The 13,705-nt window shown below is 42.0% G+C and overlaps 1 pseudogene; it reads left to right on the top strand.

Moving 5' to 3' along the window:
• Window positions 1-13,279: 13,279 nt before the first annotated feature.
• LOC129408769 (5S ribosomal RNA) lies at window positions 13,280-13,397 on the top strand (annotated as a pseudogene).
• The last annotated feature ends 308 nt before the right edge of the window (window positions 13,398-13,705 follow it).

A 13,705-nucleotide genomic window follows, 5' to 3' on the forward strand; every position in this document is an offset into this window, starting at 1 on the left:
GTGCCTCCGATGGATAGCTGCAAGTGAGTAGCAATATTTTTTCCCATTTGTATCAAAATGAATTACAAGTATCACAGAGGAAGAAAATAAAATTGGAGAACTAAGTAAGTACAGAGCAGTGGGTGTGTGCCATTGGAAATGTGAATTAATCGGCGATATGGCATCTTGCAAATAAGCCATTAAAGATCAATCCAGATACAACTTTAAGAGAGTAAATGAGAATACAGCTTTAATTAAATATTATGTGGTCTCTTGCCATATCTTGCCATGAATATCAAGTTGGTTATTGATGCACCAACAAGTCAAATATCAGTATCATGGCAATAAAAAAAATCTATATTGAACTCAGAGTACAGCACCACACCCGCCCGTTAACATCCCTGTGCCTGTGATAAATCGTGGTCAGCCCGTTATTCTGACAGCCCAATAATCCAGGACTAAACCAGGACTGAACCTACATCGTATCATTAGCGGATTATAAATATATACACACAACAACAGCAGAGTCAATCACCAGGACTACACCAGGACTGGACCAGGACTAAACCAGGTTTAAACCAGGACTAAACCAGGACTGAACCTACGGCGTGTCATTAGCAGATTATAAATATATACACACTGCAACCACAGAGCCCATCGCCAGGACTACACCAGGAGTGGACCAGGACTGAACCAGGACTTAACCAGGTCTAAACCAGGACTAAACCAGGACTCAACCAGTCCCATTAGCATAAATATATACATGCTGCAACCGTCGAGCCGATCACCAGGACTAAACCAGGAGCGGACCAGGTCTAAACCAGGACTGAACCAGGACTTAACCAGGACTGAACCAGGTACAAACTAGGTCCAAACCAGGTCTAAACCAGGTCTAAACCAGGACTAAACCAGGACTTAACCAGGACTAAACTAGGACTGAACCAGGTCTAAACCAGGTCTAAACCAGGACTAAACCAGGTCCAAACCAGGTCTAAACCAGGACTAAACCAGGACTAAACCAGGTCTAAACCAGGTCCAAACCAGGTCCAAACCAGGACTAAACCAGGACTAAACCAGGACTAATCCAGGAGCACAGCCGCCGTGCCGATCTCTTCCACTTATGTTTTTTGTAATAAATACACTAAAGTCTCTCTCAGTCTCGTCCATGTTTCCAGGAAAAGACTGAGAAATGACACTTGCTTCCAGGGCAACTAACGTCCCGGACATCCATCAAGTATTTTTCTCCCATTCGTCGTTCATTTGATTCATCTGATCCGCTCGTGTGTAATCACTACCCATAAAATTTCAGAAAGTTAAAACCCGCTCATTTCAGCAACTATTTGCAGGTGCCCGACCCCGTGCAGGACTCTGATTGGACTATCTTGTAAATGTCTTGGTTTCACGTTAAAAAATATTGCATGGAAAAGATGAATTGTCTTTATCAGATACGTACGTGCTATAGATGATTCACATTTTGCATACTTTCAAAACAAAACTCCACTTCACCTAATTTTATTCTACTGTATGTACATTGTCTATTGTTTGGCCTTCTGATATTGTCTAAACACTCGCCTGCAGAGGTCAGCTGATGAATCTTGCATGTGAAAGAGAACAGTCCTCTTGTGTTTGCCGTACAATTAACTGTCAATCACGCAAAACACATGCAAAGCAGCTGGGATCGGCTCCTGTCCACCTCCCCCCATAATCAATACAAAATGAATGAATGAATAAATTACGCGTGTTAATAATCGCGTGTATTGATTTGCTTGTGCAGGCAAATCTGATTGAATTTCCCCTCAGTGCATTCAAACGTTAAACTCATCAACTTTGCTAGCACTGTAGTGAAAAGCTCTGTGATATTTCGCTCACAGTTGAGAGGCGTCATGGCGGACATCTGCGGAGACTGATCAATGATTTAGCCTCCCATCCTCTTCCTCCCTTTCAACCAGTGTTGGAATGTAATAAAGTACTAAAGTAAAAGTACAAGAAGTTAGGTTTAAGTGAGGCATCTGTACTTTGTGTCACTACATTAACTGTACTTTCTACTCTTGGCTGAAATGTAAAAAAACACATTTCTTTATGGCTTGAAACCTGCTGAAATGACATATATTTTGCACATTTAATTTGAGTTAACGTCCCAACTTTAAGCGAACCAAATACACAAAAACAGCTAGAATTCAAAATCATTACATTTGATAGACAGATACTCAAATTCTGTACTTTTACTTAAGTTAGGGTGACCAGACTTTCAAAATAAATAAATTAAAAAAAAGGGACATCCCTATGGAAGTATAGATGTGCCACAAATTTTGAATTTCAATATTTCGTGATGAATGAAATAATTTGAATAAAAAATTGTTGAAATGGAAATAATTGGGGGAAAAAAGCATTAACATGTGATAATTGGGTATGATTTTACTTTACTTTTCAGCATATTTAATTTAGACTGACAAAATTCAAGTTGAAATTCAAATAAAAAAAAAAAAAAAAAGAAAAAAATGAAGTTGCCACATTCAGATTAAAAAATAAATAAATAAATAAAAATCATTTCAGAAATTCGGATCGAAAAACATGTAATAAATGTTTTCTCAAATTGAATTTTTAAAATCTGAATCTAGCAACTTGAGTTTTTTTTTTTTTTTCATAATTTCTCAACTTGAATTTTTTTCCATCAGAATTTCTCAACTTGAATTTCTCATCTTGAATTGAATGTCAGTCTGAATTAAAGATGCTGAAAAGTAATGCAAAATCATACCCACCTATCACATGTTAATGCTTTTTCCCCCCTAATTATTTCCATTTCAACTACTACTACTACTACTACTACTACTACTACTATTTTTTATTCAGGTTATTTCATTCATCATGAAATATTCTAATTCAAAACTTCAGGCACATCTGTACTTCCAAACATCCCTGTTTTGGGTTGGTTAATAATAATACAATTGTGAAACAAGTGCGTAATTAGGAGAATTGTTATGTACTGTACTTGGCACTAATGTGAATCAGTATAATCACATTTTCTTTGTGTTTTGGTCATTTTTAAGCAGCTTTTCTGTATTTTACCTAAACAAATGACAATTCATGCCATTTTTTTATTGTTGGGAAGAATCAGATTGGTCAAAAATAGGGACACCTGGGACATGTCGCTGGCTTTGGATAAATCTGCTGGGACAGGGGACACAGGGTGAAATTTGGGACTGTCCCGGGGAAATAGGGACGTAACTTAAGTAACAAAATTGAGTACTTCATCCATCGCCTCTTTCAAGCGATTTACATGTTTGACTACACAGTATTATCTCCCACCGGCAAAGACAAGCCTTTAACCCTGCACCTGCCCTGTCAAGTACGATCCTGACATGTCATCAGATAATACATGTAAATTAGGATGAGCCGCACGCTATCGGGACAGGTGAGCGGTTACCTAGCCCCGCTGTTAGCCGTGTGGATTAGCGGCTGCTGCTCACCGGGGAGCTTGTGTCTTTATTAGATTGGCCGTGTCAGTTTCATCCATGGTCCCCCGCGGTGCCATTTGTGGACTCTGTGTGTTCCATCAGGACTAAAGCTGCAGTAAGTCAACCCGGATGCTGGGAGATGAGATCTGTCCACGCTCAGGCTGTTCACGGATGGATGGAGGGATGGAGGGATTGGGGAAGAGGTCAGGTGGAGGTGAAACTAGACATGTGCTCTATAGTATGTTTGACTCAAGCAATATGTATGTAGGTAAAGAGGGATTCTGGCTGTTAGCTGAGACTTGGACTGGAGTGAATTGCATTTTATCAGTTAAATAAATGTCACACTATGTTTTTTTTTCTATGAAGAACTCATTGTTTTGTAACCAGATCTACTCCGATACTGATTTCTGTACTACAGCTTTAAGTATTTGTTGATACCCGATATCAAATGATACCAGTGTAGAGCCTGAAATAGCATGTATTTTGTATTTTCCATTAAAAGTAAAATAAAATTAGACAAAGCTGATCCAAATGTGTGATGTAGCTGCTGTTTATCTCAAGTAACTACAGCAGTAACTGTGATTCTGGGCCAACTACATCAATTTATATGCCCTATTGGGATATCAGCTGCACCAATATTTGGAAGCAGATATCCAGTCCAGCAACATTTTTAATATTGCTGCCAATATCTTATACCAGTGTCGAATGGCTGTATTCCTGCTCTAGGACAGATAGCACATAACATAGACCTGCAGTGCTGTTTATACAATATGTATTGTTACCATACCAGCTTGTCAAAGCCTGATCTCATCAGATCTCAGAAGCTCAGCAGGGCCAAGCCTGGTTAATACTTGGATGGGAGACCACTGGGAATTCCAGGTGCCACAGGGAGGACACCAGTCTCAAAAACTGTTGTTGTGTCCTTAGGCAAGACACTTCACCCACAGTGGTCGGGGGCCAATGGCGGCCTCGCTTCCGTCAGTCTGCCCCAGGGCAGGTGTGGCTACAATAGTAGTTTACTACTGCTGAGTGACTGAATAATGAACTGTAAAGTGCTTTGGGTATCTTGAAAGGTGCTATATAAGTGCAATGAATAATTAATAATTAATTAATATATGAGGGGTGGGCAATTTTTTCTTCCATGGGGCCACATGAGAAAAAGAAAATATTGTGGCGGGCCAGGCCAAAATGCTTAAATCAATTCTACATAATATTCATTGTATTTCTTTATAAAAAAAAGCAGTAAATAGCATTGTTTTGATGAGCTGGTCAGACTGGTAAGAGTTTATGTTATGACTAAGCAATGAAAAAGTGAAGCTGCCTTACAAAAATGTAATTAAAAAACACCTCAAAAATTAAAGCTGACATGGAAATTATCTGTAAAATAATACCAAAACATACAAGAGGACTGTCTAGGTTGGTTTATTATGCTTGCACCAGTCTCTTTACTGATGGACAGAGTTTCTGCAGCAGTGAGCCCAGAGCAGTGAGGTAATAACACTTAAATACTCTCTGAGGTCCAAGCTCTTCCCCAAGAACAGTTTGCATTTAGGTTAGTCTGGCCATTTGGCTTTCTCAGCTCTGAAATTTAACACCTTTACATAGGCATCTGAGTACAAGTCAAGATGATCAAACACTTAAAATGTAACATAACCAGCAGACATGTAAATGGAAAACCCAAAGCCTTCCTGTGAGAGAAAGGATAAGACAAAGAATAGAGTGGCTTTTAACAATTCTTACTTGGACAATGGAAGGAATAACACCCAGTACAAAAATTTCTACCACAGAGCAATACAGCTTTAGTCCACGCATGACGTAAAATTATAAAACATGTTTACTTTGTAATTCCAAACGATCTTAAACAGACCAATCAGAGGCAACCAAAGGGCCCAGGTCTGATATTTATATACATGACCATTTTACCTGGGAAATAATCGGGTACTTAAGCGCTTTATGGTGCGCTTTATTGTAGCTGTAAGGAAATTCACCCTCTGCATTTGACCCATATTCAGTGCGGCAGGGAAAACTGTCAGGAGCAGTGAGCCACATCTTGGGCAAGGTTGACGAAGAGTACCTAGCTGTAGGATTAGCCTGTTGTGCAATGAGCCTCTGTCAGATGTTGAGTGTTCAGTGATGGCCTGCTCTCTCTTTCTCCCTCTCTTTCTCTCTCTCTCCCTCTGGTGAAGTTCTGTGACACAAAGCGGATTTGTACAATCCAGTGGCCTCACTACAGCTCAGCCACGCACACACCAAAGCCCCTAAATGAACATGTTTAATAATCTGTGAAGCGCCTGTCTATAATCCACATATGTATTAGCACATGTAATAGTCCTTAATGAAGTCACTGCTCCTTCTCAGCACGGTGAGCACGATCTGTCCTTGAAGCTCAGTTTAAGGTTAGGTTATTGTGCTCTTTTATAAGAAATTAAAGGTGCGCTGTAACTTTTCTGGTACACGGCACACCACTTTCCTGACTCCATGTTATTTTTTTCCATTCCTCTTTCAGGTCACATCACCAGGCCAGGTTACAGGTCAGGTCTGTGGAGAAGTGGGCCCGTTCACAGTAATAACACATGTTTTTGCTGTAGTTTTGAGAAATAAAAACCCTGTAATCAGTGGTGCAGTGGGGATTTTTTAAGTGGGGGTACGCGATTTGTGGAGTCATCGATGTGATGAATCCTCCCTAAACAAACATAAAGGCGCCAGTGCAGTAAAAATCAGTAATATTTCATGTTTTTTACTCAAAATGATCGGAATCACGGTTTTAACATTACAGAACATAAATCACAGGCTACTACACATGAACCAGGACTGAACCAGTACTGAACTAGAACTGAAACAGGACTAAACCAGGACAGAAGCAGAACTATACCAGGATTAAAACAGAACTGAACCAGGACTAAAACAGGACTAAACCAGGACTAAACCAGGTCTAAACCAGGACTAAACCAGAACTGAACCAGGACTATACCAGGACTAAACCAGAACTGAAACAGGACTAAACCAGAACTGAACCCAGGACTAAACCAGGACTAAACCAGAACTAAACCAGGACTGAACCAGGACTATACCAGGACTAAACCAGAACTGAAACAGGAATGAACCAGGACTAAAACAGGCCAGAACCAGGTCTAAACTAGGACGAAACCAAGACTAAACCAGGACTAAACCAGGACTGAACCGGGACTAAACTTGGACTTGAGAGCGAGAGAGAGAGAGAACCCTGAGCCTGTGGAGTAGGGTGTCCACAAAGCATGACTGGGCAACAGGTGGTTTAGCCTCGTGGGGCATGGAGCTCTGCACTGGTCCTTTCTACGCAGGCACACTTCTGGGCTAGTCCTGACACTCAGTCCAGGTTTAGTCCTGGTTCAGTCCTGGTTTAGTCCGGTTCAGTCCTGGTTCAGTCCTGGTCCCTCATGTCACAGGTCACTATAGGACAGTACTGGAAATATCATGAGCCTATGCAGGTTGTTTTTACCATTGCCAGTAGCTCTGGTTTGACATTTAAGTTGTAAGCTATTTTATAGTTGTAATTTTTTTATATCTCCCACTACACCCCTGCCTGTAATTGAATCGATACAAGATACAGTATATGCGTTTAATTCCCTACTGTGGAACATCCTAGACAAAGCAATAACATCACCATGGAGACAAGCTGATAGAAAACTCTCCACCAGGAAAACACATCAAGTCTGGAATGGTGTTTGCCTGACTTCAAAAACACAGGGGGGCTTTATGGCTGGAAACAAAGGCATCTCTGCGTATGTTTTCCACGAAGATCCAACATTCCACGACATGATTCTCAAAATAGTCTGTAACGTATAATATCCCTCCTCGAATACCAGCCTCCCAAATGTATGACTCATTTTAAGTCCATGGTTGGCGCTGACATCACCAGCTCGCTCTCTTTTCCCTGGAGCTTTTTATGCACCTCTATATTTATCGTCTCATCACACTTACACAAGTATGCGCCGCAGATAACCTACACGGACCCCTTAGCGTACTCGCCCAGACTCATATCCACTGACGAAAACCCCCTTTCCCCCCTGACTTTGTAAATACACGGTACATACTGAAAACCAAATTGCCCATGGGGACGAATATTTTTTCCTGATCTAATCGAAAAAACATTCATGCTGAGATCGCACTATCAAAGTCTGCCCCTTCCTTTTTAATTTGATGCTTGAAACTTCTTCAAAGAGAAATTGGAGTCAAGGAGGCTTACAGCGATGCCCGGGTTAGTAAATCCACACTTTAACAGGAAAGAAGAGGGAGTGTGCAAAGTCAAATGGCTGGCTTTTCCAAATCAAACACTGAAATATTTAAAATTAGCCAAAATTATTCATTCTATCCATTCAAATATTTATCCACATGACCCGACATCTACTGCCTCTGATTTTGACATCGTATTTGAAATGTAGTTGAAAGGATTTTGGGAGCGGGTTATGTAATATACTGGCCACACTTGATAAGCTAGACTGGGACGTTCAGCCATGAATAATATTAAAGGTCCTATATTACATAAAATTGACTCTTGTGAGCTTTAAGGTGTGTTAGAATGTTGTCACCACCTTTGACCTAAGATGCTTTTTGTGATATTATCAAACTATCTTTGTATTTTATGAGAATGTTTTTATATAAATAGCTAACTGTTTCTTGTTTGTTTTTTCTTCACTTCCCTCCTGTTCGTTGGAGGGTTATATGAGCACCTGGGCTGGCACCCATTTTGTATACTGTGGTCCAAAACAAAAAACTCATCTGACGAAGGCTTTTTAATGTTATTTAATGAAATGTTATATATATATATATATATAATATATATATATATATATATATATATATATATATATTGTGCTGTCATGCGATTTAAAAAAATTGAGAGATTAATTAATTATGATCTGTAATTAATTAATCTAATTAATCTAATTTTAATCTCACCTAAAAATTGCTGAGAAAAGCCTTCAATTTGAGGTATTTTCATTTAAATTCATTATTACATTATTGTGGCAGATCAAAAGACTGATATAGAACAAAAAAAAGTGACTTGATAAAGTCATTTATTGTTTAACAAATCTCCCCAAATTGGCTGTTGAGCCCAAGTCTCCATGAATAAGAAACTGTTTGCTGTAAAGTAGCAAAGACGAGGAAATCTGAACATAATAACTTTTGTCTACTTAAAGACAATAAAAAGTCCAGTCTTTCCTTAACCATATTAAAAATATTATTAATAGAGAAATGCTTTATATATATATGAGATCACTGGTTTTAGTCCTGGTTTTAGTCCTGGTTTTAGTCCTACCTGGTTTTAGGTTTTAGTTCTGGTTTTAATTCTGATTTAGTCCTGATTTAGTCCTGGTTTAGTCCTGGTTTAGTCCTGGTTTTAGTTCTGGTTTTAGTCCTGGTTTAGTCCTGGACTGGATTAGTCCTGGTTTTAGTCTTGGTGTTAGTTCTGGATTAGAGGTGCACAGGAGGAAGCGCGGTTTACGCCGCGTACGCGAGAAAATGCAATCCACACGCGGCTCACGGCAGCACGTCGGTGTCCGCGCTGTAACTACGGAAGGAAACGTGGTCCGCGCGTTCTCAGGTTAATGACGATGATGAAGGTGTGTGTTTGTGTGTTTGTGTTTGTGTGTTTATTTGTGTTTGTGTGCGTGTCCCCTCATGTGGCAGGTCACTATAGGACAGTAGTGCAGACATCATGAGTCTATGCAGGTTGTTTTCACCAGTGACATTTAAGTTGTAGGCGATTTTATATTTGTTATTTTCTTTTATATTTCACGTCGGGAGAATAATTTCCAAGACACGAATGCGTTTTTACCTGTGCACTGCTGCCTTTGTTCTACTGGCTCTTCGACGCTGCCAGCATTAACATGATGTGTTACATCGCTCTTACTGCGCGCGTTTTGTGTGGATTTCCAGCAATGAGTGGAATTACCGAAATAAAAAAATTTATAAATGTGTTTTTTTGTGTGTGTGTTGTTGTCCCAACAACACATAAAAACAGATTTTATAATAAAGCAACTCGCATAAAGAAACAGTAAAGTTAGAGATTAAAAATGAGATTATCGCGATTAAAAAACATAACGCACTAAATATGACTGTAATTAATTAATCGCAATTAACGCGATAATTTGACACCCCTAATATATATATTATATATATATATATATATATATATATATATATATATATATATATATATATATATATATATATATATATATATATATATATATATAATATATATATATATATATATATATATTTCCCCCCTCTGACGGGGCAGGGGGAAATGAGCTAACCAGTGTGGTCCTTGGCAAGACCTTCGTGCTACTGCCCACCTCATACAATGATGAGAGAGAAAGAAACGTATGACATGCCGCTCAGACGCGCCCGGCCAACAAGTCTGCATCAGGTGCTGGGAACCAGGGCACCTTGATGAAAAATTGGCTACTGGAACACGGCGGAAATGGGCAGATGCGAGAACAAGGCTCTGTTGGAATGCTACTACTACAGTAACCCTAGCAGAGGGTTACATGAACAGGATTGGGAGAAATGGTTATACGATACCCACAGTCCAAGCTAACGGCCAAACAACTAGTAGCTCAGTGTTCCAACATCCACAAACGGCAACTGCTATCACAACTAGAGATTGATGAGGTACAACACAAATGCCACGGAAGGGGGAACCAGTGTGCCAGGTCAGAGGGATTGACACCAACTCCCCAACCAGAGATTGGGTACGAAACCCCAATAAGTATCACGCTGAGCAAGGCAGCGACTGACCTGAAGATAAGATCATGGCCCGAATGAACACAAGGCAACCCCGATGCCGGTTACAGAGGCTAAGTGAATACCATCTGAAAGTCTCCTAGACGATGTGAATGCAGCACTGACATGATCCCTACCACAACAATCACTGAAACCAATGAGCTGATATACACTTCAGCAGCAGTGATCCTAGATTGTTGGGCTATAAGACAACCATGGAGCCATCGATACAATACCCACCATGGCAAAGACGGTTTTAGAGTAAAAATCAAGAGGTCGGAAGAAGTGAGCCAACTTTCAGAGGCCCAGAAAGGTGCAATGAAAAAGCAAGTGCCCAAGAGGTACAACCAGTTGCCCATACCTGAAGCACTCGAAACTGCCAAAAACAAAGGCTCCAAGCCTTGGCCAGCCGCCTAAAGAGTACACACGAGATAACGAGGCCAGACGAAAAACCGCTGTTCTAACACAACCGCGAAAGTGTACGCTCAGTGGCAGGTAAATACAGCAGAGCATACCCACCAAGGCTGGAGACTGAGAGTACTGGAAAGGCATATGGGAAAGGGAGGCATCACATAACACCGATGCACAGTGGCTGTGGATCTGAAGAAGACCACACAACCTCCCTGAACAAACCAGTCACCATCACATGGCAGACATCCAGGGAAGAGTCTCAGGTATGAAAAACTGGACCGCAACCGGGCCCCTGACATATCCATGCGTACTGGCTAAAGAAGCTCACTCCCCCCACGACGCCTGGCAGCACAAATGAACAGCTGCTAAGGATGGGACTCACCCTGAATGGTTAACCAAGGCGTACGATCCTGATCCTAAAGGATCCCTCAAAGGGTGTCCCATCCAACTATCGGCCAATAACCTTCTCTCCACAACATGGAAGCTCATGTCAGGCATCATTGCGGCTAAGATAAGTGGCACATGAATCAATACATGAGTGCAGCACAGAAGGGTATCGGCAAAAACACAGGGAGCCAAACACCAACTCCTGGTTGACCGAACAGTCGCCCGACTGCAGAACCGTAAGACCAACCTGTGCACTGCCGGATTGATTACAGAAAGCCTACGACTCAATGCCACACACATGGATCACTGAGTGCTGAAGCGTACAATATCAACAGGACTCTAAGGGCGTTCATTGCGAACTCGATGGTTTGGAAAACCACCCTTGAAGCCAAGGGAAGCCACTTGCACATGTTCCATCAAATGTGGCATATACCAAGGAGACTCACTGTCCCCACTCTGTTCTGCATAGGCCTGAACCCTCTCAGCCAAATAATCGACCCATGCTAGGATACCGACTCAGAAACGGGCCACCATCAGTCACCTCCTCTACATGGATGACATCAAGCTGTACGCTAAGAGTGACGAGACATCGACTCACTGATCACACCACAAGGATCTACAGTACAACATGGGATGTCATTCGGCTGAGAAATGTAGCAGGATGGTGACAAAGAGAGGAAGGTAGTCCACACAGAGGGGGTCATCCAGAGGGAACAAGCAGACGTGAGGACAGCTACAAGTACTTGGTATCCCACAAGCAATGGCAACCTCGAAGAGGCAAACAAGGAAAGCGGCTACGCCAAATACCTGCAAAGAGTGAGGCAAGTCCTTAGAGCCAGCTCAATGGAAGAACAAGGTGCAGGCAATCAACAGCTACGCCTGCCAGTGATCAGATACCCTGCAGGATTGTAAGCTGGCCAAAGGAGGGAGATACAGACCACAGATGTTAAGACACGAAAGCTCCTGACCATGCATGGAGGGTTCCATCCCAAATCCAGCACCTGAGACTGTACGCAGGCCGGAAGGAAGGGGGCTGAGACTAGTGAGTGTGGAACCACTGTCCAGGATGAAACATCCAAGCTCCTTGAGTACATCAAGGACAAGGCCCCGGCAGATGAGGTGCTCAGAGAATGTCTCAGACAGTGGGTCCAGAGGAAGAGTGCTGGAGGGACCATCATGGCAGGACAAACCCCTACATGGGCGTACCACCGGAACATAACTGAAGTGGCTGATATCAAGAAATCCTACCAATGGCTTGAAGGGCTGGTCTGAAGGACAGCACAGAGGCACTGATCCTGGCTGCTCAGGACAGGCCCTGGGCACTCGAGCAATAGAGGCCCAGATCTACCACACCAACAAGACCACGGTGTAGACTGTGCAAAGAGGCTCCTGAGACAGTCCAGCACATAACTGCGGGTGTAAGATGCTGGCAGGGAAAGCATACATGGAGCGACATAACCAAGTGGCGGGCATAGTGTACAGAAACATCTGTGCAGAGTACGGGCTGGAAACCCAGGATCAAGGTGGAAACACCTCCAAAGGTTGTGGAGAATGACCGAGCCAAGATCCTGTGGACTTCCAGATACAGACTGACAGAATGGTGATGGCGAACCATCCAGACATAGTGTGGTGGATAAGAAACAGAGCAGAGCCGTGTGGTTGACATCGCAATACCAAGCGATGGTAATATCAGGAAAAAGGAACACGAGAAGCTAGAGAAATACCAGGGGCTCAAGGAAGAGCTGGAGAGAGCCTGGAAAGTAAAGGCATCAGTGGTGCCTGTGGTGATCGGAGCACTCGGGGCTGTAACCCCCAAACTGGAAGAGTGGCTACAACAGATACCGGGAAAAACAACGGACATCTCAGTCCAGAAAAGTGCAGTACTGGGAACAGCAAAGATACTGCGCAGAACTCTCAAGCTCCAGGCCTCTGGTAGAGGACCCGAGCTCAAATGAGGGTGAGAGAGACCTACCACCGTGGAAGGTGAGAAACAATTTTTTATATATATATATATTGGACATCGGCCAGCTACTTGTGCTATGCATTTTTTTCACTTTTATTTTACTGTTCCTTGCATTTGCACCTCTACAAGGACCTTGGTGTGCGTTTTCTGTTTCATAAGTATGTTGTCACCTCATCAAAAAGTGTTGTGCTTTGTTTCATTCACATATATTTGAGTAAGCCTTTGTTATTAGTCTGTCTACATCTTCAAAGCTCAAAATGCTCTGCTGCACCTTGTGATGTCATGAAGGAGTAGTTTTCAAGTTAACATCTACCATTGTGACCATACCATCTTGTCAATGCCTGATCCCGTCAGATCTCAGAAGCTAAGCAAGGCTGGGCTTGGTTATTACTCGGATGGGAGACTGCTGGGAAAATCAGGTGCCGCAGTGGGGCACCAGTCGTAAAAATGGTTGTTGTGTCCTTAGGCAAGACACTTCACTCACATTGCCTAGTATGAAAGTGGAGTGTGCATGAGTGATGGTGGTGGTTGTAGAGACTGATGACACAGATTGGCAGCTGTGCTTTAGTCAGTCTGCCCCAGTGCAGCTGTGGCTACACTAGTAGTGTACCATCACCGGGTGTGGAGTGAATGAATAATGATCTGTGAAGCGTCTTTGTGTCTGTGAAAAGTGCTATAAATAAAAAAAAAAAAAAAAAAAAACATACTTAAATGTGTGAATGAAACAAAACACAACTCC

Source organism: Boleophthalmus pectinirostris, unplaced genomic scaffold, assembly GCF_026225935.1.
Source record: "Boleophthalmus pectinirostris isolate CB_2022bp ecotype Guang Dong unplaced genomic scaffold, ASM2622593v1 HiC_scaffold_17, whole genome shotgun sequence".
Classification (NCBI taxonomy): domain Eukaryota; kingdom Metazoa; phylum Chordata; class Actinopteri; order Gobiiformes; family Gobiidae; genus Boleophthalmus; species Boleophthalmus pectinirostris.